This window comes from Tenrec ecaudatus (assembly GCF_050624435.1).
Source record: "Tenrec ecaudatus isolate mTenEca1 chromosome 14 unlocalized genomic scaffold, mTenEca1.hap1 SUPER_14_unloc_8, whole genome shotgun sequence".
Lineage (NCBI taxonomy): Eukaryota > Metazoa > Chordata > Mammalia > Afrosoricida > Tenrecidae > Tenrec > Tenrec ecaudatus.
The window spans coordinates 1951779-1972662 of NW_027457651.1; positions in this window are offsets into that span (position 1 = coordinate 1951779).

Consider the following 20884-nt stretch of genomic DNA (forward strand, 5'->3'; position numbering starts at 1 on the left):
AAGAATGGGACGTCTTTAGAGAAGCTTGATCTTCGGAGGCCTCATCTTGAGACCTTACAAGTCCGGATTCCGGCAGAGTTCCTCTATCTCATCTTGTTGCTGATTGAAGGTGCCCTCCCCTTCTCCACCCGTCTTCATTACTGGGAGGTAGCAGGAAGTCAGCATCATGGTTGGGTCCAAGGCTACCGATGTGCCCCCGACCGCCACGGTGAAGTTCCTGGGGGCTGGCACAGCCGCCTGCATCGCGGATCTCATCACCTTCCCCCTGGATACCGCTAAAGTCCGGCTGCAGATCCAAGGAGAAAGCCAAGGTCCATTGCGGGCCATAGCCAGCGCTCAGTACCGCGGCGTGCTGGGCACCACCCTGACCATGGTGCGCACAGAGGGCCCCCGCAACCTCTACAACGGGCTGGTCGCCGGCCTCCAGCGCCAGATGAGCTTCGCCTCTGTTCGCATCGGCCTTTATGACTCCGTCAAGCAGTTCTACACCAAGGGCTCTGAGCATGCCGGCATCGGTAGCCGCCTCCTGGCAGGCAGCACCACTGGTGCCCTGGCTGTGGTGGTGGCCCAGCCCACAGATGTGGTGAAGGTCTGGTTCCAAGGTCAGGCCCCGGCTGGAGGTAGCCCAAGATACCAGAGCACTGTGGATGCCTACAAGATCATTGCTCGGGAGGAAGGGTTTCAGGGACTCTGGAAAGGGACCTCACCCAATGTGGCTCGGAATGCCATTGTCAACTGTGCTGAACTGGTGACCTATGACCTCATCAAAGATTCCCTCCTGAAGGCCAACCTCATGACGGATGACCTCCCTTGCCATTTCATTTCCGCCTTCGGGGCCGGCTTCTGCACCACCGTTATCGCCTCCCCGTCAACGTGGTCAAGACAAGATATATGAACTCTGCCCTGGGCCAGTACAGCAGCGCTGGCAACTGCGCCCTTACCATGCTCCAGAAGGAGGGGCCCCGGGCCTTCTACAAAGGGGTCATGCCCTCCTTTCTCCGCCTGGGTTCCTGGAACGTGGTGATGTTCGTCACCTACGAGCAGCTGAAGCGGGCCCGCATGGCTGCCTACACTTCCCAGGAGGCTCCCCTTTGAGCCTCTCCTGCTGCTGACCGGACGGAGCACCTCTGGTTTGTACATCAGCCCCAGCCAGGCCCTGCTTTTTGTCTCCTCCTTGCCTTCCCTTTGTCTCTCTTCCTACCCCATCCCCTTGTCACCCCTCCCTCCTTCCCCACCTCTCCTCGCTCTCTCTGCCGCCTCTTCTCATAGCCCCTCCGTCCTGAAGGAGTTGATCCCATCCTGGCACCAGCTAGGACGCCATGCCCCAGTCCCTTGATAAGCTCAGTCTGAGTCTTTGCCCTGCCCCCACAACCCAGCCAGCATGCCACCCATAAAGCAAGCTCAACTGTGAAAAAAAAAAGAAACACAATTAAGACATAAAGACAAATATAATCTAAAAATCAAAGGTAGAAGAAAATATATCAAGAAAATGGAAATTAAAAAAGCAAGGGTAGCAATATTAATCAATTACAATTTTAAAATGTGTTACTGGCTATACAAATTAATAATAAAATAGGACCAAATCTTTAATGAGAGACAAATAAGGGCATTATATGATAAAAGGAACAAAAGAGCAAGATGAAAAATAGTAATAAGTATATATTAATTTCGTGGCAGACCCTCAAAATATATTAATCAAGCTCTTATAGACTTAAAGATAGAACTACATAATTTTACAGTAATAGAGTTAAATACATCCACACTGGGTTTGACAGAACAACACTAAATATCAACTAGATAATAAATCAATACAGTAACAGAAGAACTAAATACCACAATTACTGACCTCTTAGACATGTAGGAAACATACTATCTGGGAAAACGTCAATGTACCTTCTTCTCATGTTCATATGTACCATTCTTCAGAATAAACCATACGTTAGGCTACAATGCTAGCTTTAATACATTTTTAAAAATTGTGATATTACAAATAAATTTTACTTCACCGCATTATTAAATTATATATGAACAATAGGAAGATAAAAGAATAAAATCTAACATGGAAAATGAGCAATTCTGTGCATTAAATTACTTGGAAATGGTAGGGATTAAGATTTTAAATTCCTTACAAAAACAAAAATAAGCATACCAAAAGCTTTAGTATACTTCAGAAGCAATACTAAGAACACACGTTATGAACAATATATGAAGATATCAAAAAATAAAGCAAAAGTCAGCATGGTAACACAAACCTTCAACAATTAGAACAAAAAAGAGCTAAGTAAAACATCAGTCACCAGAAGACAATAAATATTAAAGAATAGAGCAGAAATAAATGAAAAGGTGAAGATAAACAAGCGGCCATCTAGCTCAGAAGCAACAAAGTCCACATGGAAGAACACACCAGCCTGTGTGATCAAGTGGTCCCAAAGGGATCAGTTACCAGGCATCAAAGAACAAAAAATCATATCATTGACTGCACACCTCCATGATAGGATCGCTGAAGACAAATGGGTGCATAAGCAAATGTGGTGAAGAAAGCTAATGGTGCCCGGCTATCAAAAGAGATAGTGTCTGGGGTCTTAAAGGCTTGAAGGTTAACAAGCGGCCATCTAGCTCAGAAGCAAAAAAGCCCACATGGAAGAAGCACGACGGCCAGATCGATCACGAGGTGCCAAAGGGACCAGGTATAAGGCATCATGCAAAAAAAAAGATGTAAGTGTGTGTATGTATGTGTATATCTGTGTATATATATATATGTATATATGTATAAAAATACCATATTAAATGAAAGGGGAAGTGCAGAGTGGAGACCCAAGGCCCAAGTGTCGGCCAATGGAGATCCCCTCATAGAGGGGTTTAGGAGAGGAGATGGGTTAATTAGGGTGCGAGGTAGTACCGATGAAGAGCACAGCTTTCCCCCATATCCTGGATACTTCCTCCCCCCAACTACCATGATCCGAATTCTACCTTGCAGGGCTGGATAGGACAGAGGCTGTACACTGGTACATATGAGGGCTGGAGGTACAGGGAATCCAGGGTGGATGATACCTTCAGGACCAAGGGTGTGAGGGATGATGCTGGGAGAGTGGAGGGTGAGTGGGTTGGAAAGGGGGAACTGATTACAAGGATCCACATGTGACCTCTTCCCTGGGAGAGGGGCAGCAGAGAAGGGGGGAAGGGAGACTCTGGATAGGACAAGATATGACAAAATAACGATGTATAAATTACCAAGGGCACATGAGGGAGGGGGGAAAGGGGAGGGAGGGGAAAAAAAAGAGGACCTGATGAAAGGGGCTTAAGTGGAGAGCAAATGCCTTGAGAATGATTGGGGCAGGGAATGTATGGATGTGCTTTATACAATTGATGTATGTATATGTATGGATGGTGATAAGAGTTGTATGAGTCCCTAATAAAATGTAAAAAAAGAAAAGAGGAGAAAAAAATGATTAAGGCAAAGACTGTACAGATGTGCTTTATACAATTGATGTATGTATATCTATGAACTGTGACAAGAATTGTATGAGCCCCAATAAATTGTTAAAAAAAAACAATAAAGAGATCTTTTGCAGCAAAAAAAACAGAAGAAATAAATGAAAAGGAAACAGGGAAATAATCAATAAGACAAGTTAATTCTTTAAAAATATTAACAAAGTTTGACAAACTACTGGTAAATATATTAAACTAAAAGGAATAAGAAAAGCAAATATAAAGAATAAGAAATGAAAAGGCCAATATCACAACAGAACCAAAACTATGAAGATCACAACAGTGAATTTGAAAATTTAGAATAAGTGGACATATTTCTAGAAAAACACTACCTATCTTTATTTTTAAAAAATCATTTGCGGGGGTGGGGTGGGGCTCGTACAACTCTTGTCACAAACCATACATCCATCCATCCATTGTGTCAAGCACATTTGTACATTTGTTGCCATCATCATTCTCAAAACATTTGCTTTCTACTTGAGCCCTTAGTATCACCTTCTCATTTTCCCCTCCCTCCCACTTCTGCCTCACTCATGAACCCTTGATAATTTATAAATTATTATTATTTTGTCATATCTCACACTGTCTGATGTTGCCCTTCACCCACTTTTCTCTTGTTCATCCCCTAGGGAGGAGGTTATATATAGATCCTTGAAATCGGTTCCCCCTTTACATCCCCAAATTCCCTCAACCCTCCCAGTATCGCCACTCACTCCACTGTTCCTGAAGGGATCTTCTGAACTGGATTCCATGCGTTTCCAGTTCCTGTCTGTACCAGTGTACATTATCTGGTCGGGATGGATTTGTAAGGTAGAATTGGGATCATGATAGTGGTGGGGGGAGGAAGCATTTAAGAACTAGAGGAAAGTTTTGTGTTCCATATTTGCTACACTGCACCCTGCACTCTTTTTCTCCCCAAGACCCTTCTGTAGGGGCATGTCCAGTTGCCTAGAGATGGGCTTTGGCTCCCAAATCTGTACTTCCCCTCATTCACAGTGATATGAATTTTTGTTCTTTGATGCCTGGTCCCTGATCCTTTGACACCTCGTGATCACACAGTCTAGTGGGCTTCTTCCATGTGGGCTTTGTTGCTTCTGAGCTAGATGACTGCTTGTTTACTTTCAAGCCTTTAAGAAACCAGACGCTATATCTTTTGATAGCTGGGCGCCATCAGCTTTCTTCACCACATTAGATTATGCACCCATATGTCTTCAGTGATAGTATTAGGAAGGTGAGCATTATGGAATGCTAGTTTAATAGAACAAAGTGTTCTTGCACTGAGGGAGTACTTGAGTGGAGGTTCAATGTCAATTGGCTACCTTAATATAAACTTATAAATATATGGACATAGATTTATTCCCCCATCATCATATATAAATATATTTACATATGTACATGCCTGCATTGTGACCTCTATAAATGTCCTTTGCCTCCTAGTTCTTTCCATTATTTCCTTTTACTTTCCTCTTGTCCCACTATCATGCTCAGCCTCCATTTTGGATTCAGTAATCCTACTCAGTTACATTGTCCTTGATCAATCCCTATCAGGTGTCTCACATGCTTCTTGCCACTGATTTTGGATCCCCTCTTGTACCCTTGTCCCCAGGTTTATTAACACCATTTCCTTTCCCCAACCTCCCCCTCTCCTTTGACCCCCCCTCCCCCAGGACCATCAGTCACGTTGTTTTCTCCTCCAGATTGTTTATCTAGCCTATCTTACCTAGATAGACCTGCAGAGATAATAATACGCACACAAAATAAGACAGAGCAAGACAAAGTGACAAAAGAAAACAAAACAGCAGCAAAAACAAAACAAAGACATAATAGTTCAAGGTCTGTTTGATGACGTTTAGGAGTGTTTTCCAGTGGAGTTTGATGGGGTGCCACGGCCTGGCCCCAAAGTCTATTTTTGGTACTCCTTTGGGACTTCCTTGCTCTGTACTCTTGCTGTTCTATTGCCCGGCCTTAGTGTTTTGCCTTGTTGTGGTGGGGTCAGATCGGGTGCCACTCCCACACTGTATCTCCAGTGCTGTCCCCTGTAGGGCTTTGGGTTCCTGAGGGTTTTCATGTCTCCTAGTGGGGCCGGCCATATGGTTCTCTCTGTGCATTGACTACTCTGAGCAAGGATATCAGTCCTCAAGGCTTGGTGGGTCAGGATGTGCTCCACTCCCACTTCCTCACCCTTCATTGCTCCCATGTGCTTTGATCAGACATATCCCTCTCTCTGACCTGTAGCTTCTGTGCTATCTTCTGAAGTAAATTCTTCTGGGGGGAGCAGTGGCTTTCCATGTAGTTGGGATTGGGCCTGGGCCCTGAACACTATCTATCTAAGTTTAAAAAGTCTGATGTCCAAGATGTCAACTGAAAATTAAAAAAGAAGAAATAGATCATATGCTATAAAAAATGTTCAAACTGTAAAAATGGTAGACCTCTATGACTGCACTGGAAAACAGTAATCATTGGTTGCTAGATTAATTTGACTCAAACATGCCCTAAGTATGAATACACATATACATGTGAATATGTATGGAAGTACAGATATTAATATCAATACAAATAAGAACATGAATATTAGTGTAAATATAATTGAAAATATAAACATGAATAACAATTTGAGTGTGAATATGAATATGCATGTCAATGTAAATATGAATCCAAATCTAAATACACATATGAATCTAAACATATATGTGAACATAAATATGAATATAAATATGAAAATTACTGTGAATATCAATATAAGTAAATATATGTTAAAGTGAATAAATAAATACAAATATCATTATATAAAATAAAAATATTTCATGATATGATCGCTGAGGACAAATGGGTGCATAAGCAAATGTGGTGAAGAAAGCTGATGGTGCCCAGCTATCAAAAGAGATAGTGTCTGGGGTCTTAAAAGCTTGAAGGTAAACACGTGGCCATCTAGCTCACAAGCAACAAAGCCAACATGGAAGAAGCACACCAGCCTGTGCGATCACGAGGTGTCGAAGGGATCAGGTATAAGGCATCATCAGGGGAAAAAAATCATACCATAGTGAATGAAGGGGGAAGTGCAGAGTGGAGACCCAAAGCCCATTTGTCGGACACTGGAGATCCCCTTGCAGAGGGGTCTAGGGGAGGAGATGAGTCCATCAGGGTGGGATGTAGCACCGATGAAGAATACAGCTTTCCTCCAGTTCCTAAATGCTTCCTCCCCCCCAACTATTATGATCTGAATTCTACCTTGCAAGTCTGGATAGAGCAGAGTATGAACACTGGTGCAGATAGGAGCTGGCGGCACAGGGAATCAAGGGCAGTTGAAACCTTCAGGACCAGGGATGTGAGGGGCGATACTGGGAGGATTGAGGGTGAGTGGGTTGGAAAGAGGGAACCGATTACAAAGATCTACATGTGACCTCCTCCCTGGGGGATGACAACAGAAAACGAGGTGAAGGGAGACATAGGACAGGGCAAGATATGACAAAATAATAATTTATAAATTATCAATGGCTCACGAAGGAGGGGAGAGGGGGAAGCGGGGAGGAAGGGGGAAAAAAGGACCTGATGCAAAGGGCTTAAGTGGAGAGCAAATGCATTGAAAATGATGAGGGCAACGAATGTACAGATGTGCTTTACACAATTGATGTGTGTATGGATTTTGATAAGAGTTGTATGAGTCCCTAATAAAATGTTTTTAAAATATTTCAATATATTTGTAATATATTATTTGAATATATGCTCAATATATTCAAAGTATGAGTATATATGTAAAAAGAAATATAAGTATATCTGCCACTTTGAGGGTCCCTTGTACATGTACACCAGATTTATTACTGATAAAAAACAGAAATCTTAAAAAAAAAGCTATTTCCTGACAGTGTATTTTAATGTAATTTAATGTTCAAGTCAGTGTTTTCCTTTTCGAACATTTTTTGAGAACTCCAATCACGTTCTTTTAAATACCCTTTGCATTTGGGGAACAAAAATAAGACTGAAGGAGAATATCAGGGATGCCGAGTCGATAAAGTAAGGTTTCCTTACTTGCAGTCACTGATACTTTCAATATCTTCCCCCTAACCATAATTTTGGTCATCGACTTTTCAGCAGTCGTCCCTACCCATTGTACAGATATCACAGGCATTTGAGGCAATTGATCCTCAAAGTGACATCACACTACCCTGTAATACAGGTTCCCTGAAGCAGATGTTTATAAAAAGGCTGCATGGTGCAGTGGACTAAGTATTAAGTTACTAACCACAGGTTATGGGTTCAAACCCAGCATCCACTCCTTGAGTCAAAGATTAAATTAAGTGTGTCATAATATTGAGAGCCCTGGAAACCTTCTTGGTCTTTCACTTGCCTGCATCCCACTTGCTTCAGGAACCAGCTCTTGGGGAAACCTTCCTGTGGAGTTGTGATCCATGAGTTTAGCAAGCTGTTCCCTGTTCCCATATTGTATACCATTCACAGTGACACTCATATACAAATACCTGGCATCTTTAAATGCAGCTTCTCCACCAGGGGACTCCAGAACCTTCTTAGCCAGGGTGAGCTTTCAGAGGCAGCTTTATCAAAATTATTGGAAATAAACTTCCATGGGACTTTTGGTAGTTTTAAAAAAAATGTTAACATTCCCAGTGGTAAAGACTCTAAATGTCTATAATAAAGGTCTTTAGGCTAAAATACATGAGAGTTCACCTTTACAGTGAACTTTGAAACAAATGGCAGAACGCTGTTCAAGGATACAGAACAAAGGGCAAAAGACAGGTAGCTGTTTCCCACACTGCTTCAAGAGGAACCATCTGAGCAAAAACCAGGATCACTCAAGAAAAAGGTAAAGGTGCACTAAGAGCATCAGTGAAAAAGTAGGTCCAGGGAGCAGTGGAATGCCTACTGAAATGCTTCAACAAGCAGATGAGGCACTGGAAGCACTCACTCACCTTTGCCATGTAATATTTAACACAGCTGTGTGGCCAACTGACTAGAAGTGATTACACACACACACACACACACACACAATGTCATGTCAAATTGAAGATATAGAAATGAAGAGGTAGATTTTGGAAGCCTGATGATAGCTCCTAGTGGGTGTGGCCTTATCACAAGGATCATCCTGGGAACTTCCTCTCTCTGTTTTCACCTTCTTGTTGAGGGGCCACTGGGAGACCTGCCAAAGCCCTGGAGATGCGTCCACCACAGAACTCTTCACCCACAAGGCTGTGCTTCCTGCACTCTGCATCGTTGCTTGTGGCTGTGTGAGTTTGACGAGGGATTCCTGGACTAGTACTGGACTAATGGACTTGATCTGGACTGGGATGTTTGTTTGATATACAATCACTCCTTGATATAAAGCTCTTTCTTATACCTATAGGAGTGTCATTACATTTTTTTTCTAGTCACCCTGGCCTAACACATATACACACATGTACACAGACTGAGTGAAACAATTTTTCACACAGACACAAATCTTGGAATGACAGCTACAAACGGTGAAAACAATTTGCTTTAACTAAGATCTATTTTTCAGGGCTTTCAGTGCTAGGGCCCTAAATATCGATGAGACCGGCCATGTATACAGGTGCCAGATCTTAACAAGTAGGGACAGAAATGACACTAAGGAAAAAATTAGGCCTTTGACTTAGCTAGCACCCATGACAACTCATGCCTACACACAGTCACAGGAGAATCAGTGAGACAAGATAGAGGGGGTTAACCTGGGTCAGGGCTATGGAGAAGTTCTTGCAAAGTTACAGCTAAACAAAGTATAAAATTCCCCTAACTAGTTTATATTTCTACCATAAAATAATAGCAGTTTGACACTTTAAGTTCAGACTCAGCTAAACTCAGCTTGTATCTCCACATAGTCAGCCTCTACTGAGTTATTTCTGGTCCCTGACTTGCAATGGAAAGCAATGTAAGGAGTGTCAGACAGAGCGAGGTTGCTGAGAGCACCCTGGCCAGTGCAGGGAGACACAGTTAAGAACACACTCCCTGGTTATGTCCTAGATGGATATTGGGGAGCTAGAGTCCTATGCTCTTAAGTCATACTTGGACATCAGAGATTTCTGCCCCAATTTTGTAAGCTATTCAGTTTGGCAGTAGTGTACCTCTCCCAGTCAGGGTCCTTTCCCTGCTCCTGTAGTCCCACATGTGATTGTGTTTAATTGATCTGCCACTAATTGTTTGTGAGTTTCTTTTGAATTCTGCGAAGAAGCTCAAAAGAACTATGTGGTCAGCATAAGGAGATGCTTTCTGCCAAAGATATAGGTCAGACCTCATTTTTGTTGTTGATGATGTGTAGTGTTTTTGTAATTACTTTCCAAAGTTGTCATACTTCAAGAAGCCTATGAGCACACCTATTTATATATAATATATATACACACTTATATATATATATATAATTGTGAAATTACTCAAACTTTATAAATTGCCAAGCAATCAGAATTTTCTTGTAACTTCCCGGATCCCTCTGTATGTATACTCTCTGAAAATTTCCTTTCACATCAGTACTTTGGATCCTTAGAGATACTACTGCCACTCCCTGGATTGTTTTGTTACTCAAATAAACTCTTTAATTTTTAACAGAAACCCCAGTTTTCTCTTTGACAGGAATGATGGAAGAGGAAATGGTATGCACATTCTTTCTCAAGGCTGTCTATCAATCACTGCTACATCCTGAAAGGAAGGAAGGAAAGACGGATGAGAGGGAGGGAAGGAGGGAGGGAAGGAGGGAGGGAAGGAGGGAGAGAGGAAGGGAGGAAAGGAAAATAAGCAACAATATATGACAATAGATTTACCATCTTAAGGAAATTTTATTTTTATTAATGTTGTAAATAATCTTTGGTGAAATTTTACCAATATTTATCACCAATAATTATTACCAATAATTTATTACCAATAAAGGAACCAAGAAGAATCAGATTCCAGAATAAGAACAATGAAGTCATTGGACATTCTGTGTGAGACCAGTGCCCAAACTCCTTGGCCCTGTGTAACACTGCAAATTTCACACTTCCCCAAGGAATCTCCCCTGGGAGATGACATATTGACACAAGATTATGAAATATACATACCTTATGTATTGCCGATACTTATTCTGCATTTTACTTCCTGATACCCTCTCTTTGTTGACCCATTTCCTCTGAGAATGGGTCCTACTATCATTTAGGACTAAACCTGCTGGGCACACATGCAGAGGAAAGACATTCCCAACCTCCAGGTCACCATGAAACAGGACTTTGGCCAAGGATCCAAAATGTGCTTGAAAGACATCAGATGAAATGGAAAGACATTTAGAAGCAAGAAGTACAAAAAGCCATGTCTTTTCAATAATCACAACCCCACCCTGTGCATATCCATGATTGTTCCTGTGAAACTGGTACATATCCATTAATCCCTAAATTTACTTACTGATCCTTATGCCTAAAAGTATAAATTAAAAAAATTCTCCTTCTCTTTTTATATTCCTTTTTTTTCAGGATCTTATCTTGAGGATTCTCCTTTTGGATCATTCCTTCCACTTTCCAAGTAAAGCTTCCCCATTTCATTGTCATCCAGCCCCTGCCTTTGTTTCTCAGCAGTAATTGGGTTGGAAACTTGGAACACATTTCCTTTTGATGAGTACATTTCTTTTTAAAAAAATTTTTATTAGTTGGTTCTTCTTTTTTAAAAAATATCATTTTATTTTGAGCTCTTACAGCTCTTATCACAATCCATACATCCATCTATTATGTCAAGCACATTTGTATATATGTTGCTGTCATTATTTTCAAAATATTTTCTTTCTACTTGAGCCCTTGGTGCAGTGTGTTTTTCAACATGACATTACATATTCATTTCCAACCCCCTTCCCCAAACTATCATTCTAACAGGGCCTGTGTAGAATACTGTTGTGTGTTTTGACACATTTTTGCTTATTTCAGGTACCTTTGAATCTGTTCCAACTGATACCAACCTTCTGCAGAACAGAGCACGGTCTGATGCTGCGCCATCATCACACTGGTTATGCTTGGTCTCATGGCTACATCTGTTGCATCAATCCATGTCATTAGGGAGGTCCCCGTTTTTCACTGACCCTCGACTTTACTGAGCATGTAGTCTTTTTATCCAGGTACTGCCCTCTCCTCATAGCATGACCAACGTGTGTGAGGTGAAGTGCTACCATCCGTATCCTTACTTCTAGGAAATTCCGTGCCTGTACTCCCTCTAAGATCAATTTATTTTTATAGTACCCCATGGTATTTTCAAAATTCTTCTCCAAAACCACCATCATTCAAAGTCCATCCAAGTATTCTCCAGCTTTCTTTACCCATCGCCCAGCTTCACTTGTATGTAATGTGAACGAAAACTCTGACCCATGGCTGTTTTCATGGGCTCCTTCATCCTGAATGTGACATCATAATGCCCTGTAATATATTAGACACCTTAGGGAGGAGATATGAAGAGGCAAGTGAAAGTTTGAGGTTATGTATCTGGTTATTAAATGAAAGCTCGATGATTTAAAATCACTAGTTAGTCCTTGCAGAAATAGGAGGTTATCAGACCCAGGGTACATTTATGAACTGTCAAACTGTACCAAGAATCCCACAGAGAAGTTCTGTTCAACCATACAGGGTCTCTATGAGGCAGAAAAGACTCAAGGAGAGAGGGTTAGGTTTTTGAGGCAAATATTTCTTTGCTTGCTTGTTGACTTGCTTGCTTGATTCAATGATTTTTTTTCCTCAGTGGAGAAAAGTTCCTGGTGTGTGAATAGCTCTCAGAGCTCACAATGAACAACGGAAAGAATAAGTGAATGAAAATGTGAAGTGTTCATATCAAAGAACACAGATACACCAGGACTCTGATTAATTTCAGCGAGCACACACTTCGATCTGGCAAGATGTGAAACTGAGCCTCTGCTTAGGCATCTGATAACCTCCATGTCTGCAAGCTGCCTTGGTCCAGCATGCGGCAGGAGCCAGTCTTGGAGAAAACTCCTTTTGGAGCAGCAGGACCTATGTGCCCGTGGACTGTTCACAGTCTCCAAACCTTATCCAGCCAATGGTGTTCATCGGCAAATCACTAATGTGATTTCCTGTTTAAATGCTGTCTCCCCACCAGGGACTCAAGTGACTGCTGAATAAGGGTGACCTTGCTCCAAAATGTCTGCTTCCTTCCTCCTTCTCCTCATAGTGCTGTGTCTCCCATCAGGTCAGTGTTGGGGGAAGATGGAATCCTACAAGGCATATTCACAGAGGTAGGGTGTTTTATGTTTATTTCCTATCTCTCCAGGTGGCCTGGCGCAGGTGCAGCTTCAGGAGTTTGGTCCTCAGATGGTTAGATCTTCACAGACCATCACACTCTCACCTGCACCATCACGGGGGACTCTGTTTCCAGTACCAGTGCTACTTGGGATTGGATCAGGCAGCACTCTGGAAGCGGCCTTGAATGGATGGGAAGGACTTACTACTACAGCTCAAAATGGTACAGAGAATATGCGCCATCTCTAAAAGATCGTCTAGTCATCAACCCAGACACATCCAAGAACCAGTTCTCCCTGCAGCTGAGCTCCGTGACTGCTGAGGACACGGCCATGTATTACTGTGCAAGGAGCCCAGTGAGGGGAAGTCAGTGTGAGCCCAGACATAAGCCTCCCCTACAGGGAAAACACTGGGCAGCAGGGGGCGCACAGGACCCACTGAGCACAGACACCCAGCCCTAGACAGACACAGATGAAGGATAGGGAGGATTTCCTGTTGGAATCAGGTCTCCATGGAGAGTTTTTCTTTTCCTTAACCTAAATTTTCTCCTCACTGCCCACTTGAAAGGAGGAACTAGTATTCTCTGTTTGCAGAACAAATATTAAAGTGACTCTAATATTTCATTGTCATCCTATAGAACCCACTTTCCTTCTTGAAATACAGGTTATCATGGTAATTCTCATCCTACAGGCATAGCCAGATTCATGCGTGCAGTGCATGATTTCAAATATACTGAGCTCAGTGACATACTACCGTCCAGAGGCAGGTCTGTGAGGTTTCCTTCTGCATTGCTCCCTGTGCTCTGTTGGCACCAAATGACTAGTGATCTCTTTGTCTGAGAAAATAACTGTGGTGATATCTGGGACTAAATATATGCCATGTCCTTAGTGATGTTTGCTACCCATTGTCTCCCTTTATGAGGAAACAAGTGTTCCAGGCACAGAACGACTCCGAAGAAGGCTGAACGTCCACAATTGAATGGTCATTGCCAGAAATGAAGTGGCAGCCGGATCAGACTGGGAAACTTAAGCTTCCATTAGACAATGAAGATGTGAGAATCTGGTACGTCCACAATTCACGATTTCCTTAGATCCATGAAATTCCGTGTTGAATTTCAGTCAGAAAATGAAAACTCCGGAGCCTCTGTTCAGCAGGCCCGGGTGTAGCTCCCAGAGGCACACTGGTGCTCCTCTAGAATTTGGATAAAAATCGTTTTCACAGGAATAAGGAACCTTGATCCAGCCAGGTGGGTCTTGACAAACGAAATTGCTGCTTGTGCTGGCTATACTAACAAGCACCCAGCTGTGCTAGTCCATCTCTTATTCAGCACAGGGATCTGCATCAATTGAGCCAAGACAAAGGAAAGCTCAGGGAGGCAGCACCCATTTAGAAAAGCATTTGTACTTTGAAGAGGAGGCCAATGATGTGAAAAGACATACCCATGGCAAATAGTTTTCATCATGGGCAGAATTTCACGGAGCAATATTGCTGGGAGAGAAAAGGCACCACCTGAGTGAGCCATGCTCAACAAAACTACCTAGGGCAGGAGCCCGGTTGCCCCAAGGCACTAGGCGTGTCAGGCCTCAGCATTGTAAGGAGAGTTCACTGAAGTCCCTGAGTGAAGTTTTCAACGCTGTCCTACGTCTACTTTCCTAAAATTTACTCTGTGGTTTCTGATGATCCTGGGTTATGAACGGCCACCATTCACCGTTCTCCTTACACTCGTGTGTCTCCATTGACCTTAAAAGAAAGGGAGGACACACAACTGCTGGCTGGTAAATTCAGCAAAGTTTGTCTCAACACAAGAGACAGCTCTGTGGTGACCCGTCTTCCATGGTAAAACATTTCCTAGCGAATAAGGTATCTTCCCATCGCAATGACAATATGAGAGAATTGCCACCGATGGATTTGCCGCTGTGCCTACAAACATCATCTTGAGGCCATACAGTAGTGAAGCACGGGAACCCAGGCGCTTCACCCTTTACCCTAGACCAGTGAAACTCAGAGAAGCACTATAGACCTGTGAGACATGACGTTGCTGGAAGCATCAGTGTACAGAGGCATGGGAACCTCGAAGGAGCTTCTTCCGTGTGAATAAAATGCAGGCTGAACTTCATAACAGGTTCCAGATTCTCAGGAATTCCACGGGCTGTATTGCTCAGAGCTAGAACCCACTGCTTGGGGCACACTTAAACTGAAAAATCTTGCTGGACTCACGGCTTTCCCAAAGACCCAAGATTCTCAAAGAGCGAGCGTAAGGTTGACGGAAAAAAAACTGCCGGTGGCGCCTTTTTGCCTTGAAACCGGCAAGAAGCAAGATTTTCCTTAAACCATGAATCTCAGAAACATTGTGATCGTGAAGGAAAACCAGGGAGAGCAGATGTACTTCCAATAATCCAACACTTAAATGAAACCTCAAACCTAAATCCTATCCTAAAACCAACCCTAATCCTAACCCTAACCTAGGTCAAAACCTAGCCCTAGGTCTAAACCTAAAAAGAGGTGTAACCCTAAGCCTAGGTCTAATTCTGTATACTCCTAAACTTAAACTGAACCCTAACCTAAGGCTCACCCTAAACCAAGCCCTAACCCTAACCATATGTCTACCCTAAGGCTAAGCCTAATCCTAACCCCAAATCTGATGAGAACATGCAGCTCCCCATACAACTAACCTTACTCCTAACCGTCACCCTTCGCCTGAACCTAACTTAACTCTATCCATCACCTTCAATCCAAGCCTCCATATCACCGTTAATGTAATCCAATCCCTTAAACTAGACAGAGAGCTAAACTTATCCACAACCAAAACGGATGTAACACACAAGCCGCAAGCCTGACCCCAACTCTTAACCTCGCACACTTTCTAACCCTCACACAAATATTAACCCTAACCCATACCTAAACAGTCAAGTTTACCATAAGCCTAAATGAGACAATAGGTTCTTTCATCCTTAAGCACTCTTACCTAAAACCTCACACTCACCCTACATTTCATCCACAACCTTACCATAACCCGAATCCTCACGCAGCCGTCACTCTAACCTGAACTCGAACACTGTCTCTAAACATGCCCACCTGCCTGTACCTATGCCCGTTTAAAGTTAACCCTAAACCAAAATCTTCGGTCCCACTATTTTGCAGCATTTTAAAGAAGTACACTGGGAAAGCTTTTTCTGCAAGGAAGAAACTGCAGGCGGCGTGGCTGAAATGAGAATATCATGCTGCACGAGCTCTTTGCCCTCAGATGTAGAAGTGTCATCATTGGGCTTTATAGAGAAACGGGACTTTAATAAGTGATCATCAACCTCTGTGAATTCCCTTTGTTCTAGATGCCTGAAATAAAGAGTTGTCCTGAGTCACATAAACCTCCACCGAGTGGTCTTAATGTGGCGCGGGAACATGCCGATATAAGAGAATTCCGAAGAAGGCTGAACGTCCACAATTGAATGGTCATTGCCAGAAATGAAGTGGCAGCCGGATCAGACTGGGAAACTTAAGCTTCCATTAGACAATGAAGATGTGAGAATCTGGTACGTCCACAATTCACGGTTTCCTTAGATCCATGAAATTCCTTGTTGAATTTCAGTCAGAAAATGAAAACTCCGGAGCCTCTGTTCAGCAGGCCCGGGTTTAGCTACCAGAGGCACACTGGTGCTCCTCTAGAATTTGGATAAAAATCGTTTTCACGGGAATAAGGAATCTTGATCAAGCCAGGTGGGTCTTGACAAACGAAATTGCTGCTTGTGCTGGCTATACTGACAAGCACCCACCTGTGCTAGTCCATGGCTTATTCAGCACAGGAATCTGCATCAATTGAGCCAAGACAAAGGAAAGCTCAGGGAGGCAGCACCCGTTTAGAAAAGCATGTGTACTTCGAAGAGTCGGCCAATGATGTGAAAAGACATACCCATGGCAAATAGTTTTCATCATGGGCAGAATTTCACGGAGCAATATTGCTGGGAGAGAAAAGGCACCACCTGAGTGAGCCATGCTCAACAAAACTACCTAGGGCAGGAGCCCGGTTGCCCCCAGGCACTAGGCGTGTCAGGCCTCAGCATTGTAAAGAGAGTTCACTGAAGTCCCTGAGTGAAGTTTTCTCCGCTGTCCTATGTCTACGTTCCTAAAATTTACTCTGTGGTTTCTGATGATCCTGGGTTATGAACGGCCACCATTCACCGTTCTCCTTACACTCGTGCGTCTCCATCGACCTTAAAAGAAAGGGAGGACATGCAACTGCTGGCAGGTAAATTCAGCAAAGTTTGTTTCAACACAAAAGAGACAGCTCTGTGGTGACCCGTCTTCCACGGTAAAACATTTAATTTCAACTCTGTTTTATACACGTGTGTCTGTGGATTTCAACATTTCAGTGCACAGATTAGCACATTCCCATAGCGGAGTGAACCTCCCTTCCGTCATGTCTATAGGTATTTCTCCTTCCTATGGGCAGCTGGACAGTAATTTATCTGGGGAACGTCTGGTAAACCAGGACAATGGTGCTTCCCCAGCTTTCTGTGATGAAGGGCCAGGCCATTGGTTACCTTTATAAAAGTCTCCTGACACGTCCTAGTGATGTCTGTTTCTGGGACCATAGTGGCTTCCTCTTCCTCGGTTGGTCTTGTTGGTAGGTGCTGTCCAGTTGGTCTGCTTCAAAGCAACCCCAATGTACAGGACAAGGAAAGGCTTGCCAGTCCTGGGCCACCCTCATTTCTTTCTGATGTTTGAACCCATCGTTGCAGCTCCCGTGGCCATGCATCCTGCAAACGGCCTGGCTCTTTGTCACTGATCCTCCCCTTTAATCTGACCAAAAGTGTTCGTCATCTGGTCCTCTCTCTGACAAGGTTCTGCCTAGTTTTACTAGTCCTCCACTACCTGACAGTGTATCAATGATTAGCATAAGGTTTTCAGTGGTGTATTTTGTCATCCTCAGTGTGTCCTTATTGGGGGCTCTTACAACTCTTGTTACAATCCATACACCAATTGTATCTGACGTAGTCATACGTATATTGCCATCATTCTTTTCTAGACATTTACTTTCTATTGAGCCCTTGGGATCAGCTCCCCTTTTTTTCCTCCTCCCCCACTCGTGGTTCCTTGATAGATTATAGATTGTTATTATTTTCATATCTCACATCGACCATTGTCTCTTTTATCCTCAGCTTTCTGTTGCTCCTCTCCCTGCGAGGGGTGTGCGGTTATATGTCATTTGGTATCTCTATTCCCATTCCTGTTCCTGGGTTCCATGTGTTGTGAGTTTTATCTCTTGCTAATACCTATGCACTCTAGTCCAGAGTGGGAAGCGGCACTGGGGTGATGATAGTGGGCGGTGATGAGACCTCAAGGGGTCAGAGGCAGATTGTGTGATTCATTGGTGCGATCCATATCTCCTCAGGGGGGCCTCCACCCAGTGGGACACAGCATCTGGGAGGCTTGTGGCTTTCTCCTGAGACAGCATGGTGGCCAAGGGCCCAGGCATTGAGGGTGGGACTCTGGGCCTGGGGTGGCAGCACTTGCAGAAGCCACCCACTCCCCCAGGCACCCACCTGGATATGGATGAGCACGTGAGACAGTTGGCTGTGAACTTTGAGGGTGGCCTCAGTGGCTCAGAGCAGGTGGGGTCTGGCCTGAGTCAGCTCCCACAGCTCCAAGAAGGAAGCCCTGCCCCCAGGCGGGGGTCAGCAGTTATCCCAGCATGCTCATTCCTCCCCCTCAGCTTCTGTCTGGTCAGCCCTTCAGCTTCCTGGCTGGGTTTAGAACTTGTCCTAAGCTCCCAGAGGGCCACCGTCCTGAGATCTTGCTCAGCGCTTCAGGCCTTTCTGCAAACTCTCCTCCCAGGAGCCCATTATCACTAGCAGTTTACCCCTTGCTCTAACGATGCTCCAGGAAGCCTGCTTGGGAAGTGTTGGGCTGTTGCCTGGTTCAGTCCCACTAACTGCTCCTCAGGAGAAAGAAGAGGTTCCCTGCTCTTGGAAAGATTTACTGGCTTGCAAACCCTCTGGAGGATCCCCATGAGTCAGTAGGTGGGGTCATTCTAAAGCCCGGCACTCCGCAGGTAGCCACGTTGTGTGCCACCCAGGCATGCTGTGTGTTTGGAGGAAACTGCACACCCTTCAAAGGTAGAAGCTGCACCCCTCCATGGTTCTTGCATGCAGCAAATGCAGGGCCCCTGAGACTCCGGGCCAGCCTCTGGGCTAGGATCATGGGCAAATCGTTATCTCGCCTAAGCTCCATCTGGGCTGGAAACGCAGTAGCTTGTACTGTGACCTGGGTCAGCCTGGGGCTGTGCAGGGCATCCTCAGCCCAGCTCAACTCTTCCCAGAACACCCCTGCAGGTGCAGGGAGCCCTTGGCTTGGGAAAGTGACCCTACTAAGTGGGCTTTGTGACCAGGGTCCCTGATCCACCGACCCAGGTTTGCCTCCTCCACAGGCTGCAGACAGCAGGGGCTGCCCTGGGTTCCCTGAACTCGGGCTATCTCCAGAGACAGTGTGGGCAGGATCTGGAGGGTGTGGAAGTGAGTCATGCTGGGAAAGTGGATGGAGGAACAGAGGGTAGGGTAGATGCTGGGTGGGCTGAGGGGGCAGGAGATGCCCTGCAGAGTTCTAGAACCAGGGCTGAGGGATGTGGGAGCTGTTGGGACCAGCTGGCCCTTTCGTGAGTTTTAGGAGCTGCCTGAATTCCATCCACATTGACCCTCTCCAGCCCCACCTTTGGCAGATGCTGGAAGAGAAGTTCAAGGTCTTCCGGGAGAAAGGGCAGAGTGTGGGGCTGCCAGGGTGCAGGCCCTGAGGGAGCTGGCAGGTGCCCTGGAACTCGCCTCCCCCAGCTCCATGGCCCAGAGTCAAGTCCACAGGAGCGGTGTTGAGGCCACATGGGTGAGGTTGGACAAGGCAATGAAAGCCCGCAGAGAGGTGGGTGCTCAGAGGGACAGGCCAGTGACAGCCAAGGGGCTCGGGACAAAGGGGCCTACCCCAGATGTGTGTGCATGTGTGTGCGTGTGTGTTCGTGCTCATGTGTAGGGGTGGGCATGTGGGTGTGTGCATGCATACTTCTGTGTGTATTCTCGTGTGCACATGTTTGTATGAAGGGGCATGGCTGACTCCAGCTCCCAGCATCAATCATCCTTCCCCGTCCAACCACGCTCCTTCCTGCCCCCAGTTTGGAGTCGTTCAGCGCAGGTCACTCCTTGTGGCAGGACCACGAAATGGGCTCTCCCAATGCTCCCTGAGCACGGTCCGCAGTTTCGTTGGGGGCACAGGCCCTGCTGGTCTTCTTGCTGACCGCCACTCTTAGAGCTCCCTGCCGCCCCTCCCCACACCCTCCTTTCGCGGGATCTGGTGTCTAAGTGCACTGAGCACCTGACAGGTCCTGCAACCGAAATCCTGGGGCTGGGTAGCCCCGGGGTCAGCCCTTTCCTCACTGACTGTTGGAGGTGCTACAGGCAGACCCCCTGACAGGCAGCCCACTCGCTCCCTGAGCCGCCGTCTCATGTGCTCAGGGCTCCCCATCTTATTGCCTTCCTCCCAACATGCGTGTCAAGACCCTTTACTCCCTCGGGCCCTCCCTGTGGCAACCGGGCCTCATCAGGAACCTGCTGTGATCAGAGGAAACCATCCATCTTCTAACCACCGAAGGGCCAGAAGGCGCGAATGTACAGCGATGATAATAGGTAACGGTCACGGTAAAGTCACAGAGGACAGGAAAGACAGGGGCGAGAGAATACAATACAGAGTCAGACATGTTTTTTTAGGCATGCTCACGTCAGCTCCTCTTGATGGACCACGTGGAACTGGGAGAAGTGGAACCTTTGCTATCTTGGGACGTGTATAGGGAGCCTGGAGACACACCTCTTCAGTAGTGACATGGGTCACAAGGTGGGCGGTATCTATCGTAAGGCCCCTGTACTTGAGCTCACCAAGGTGAGGAAAGCTAATACCTGCATTGGGGGAAGCTACAAGGGGGGCAGGGTGTCACGGTGGGAAGAGAGGGCAAAATGATCATATCTGCTTCTACACAGAGATACAATCAGCCATGTGCTCACATTAAGGCAGCCTAGCTGTTAACGGAGAATCCGTGGGAATGATTTTTAAAGCAGGATAATGTACTTGGACTTTACCTCTAACTTACCAAAGTAGAGGCTTTCCTACCGTGGAATACCAGCTTTCCAGATTCTCCC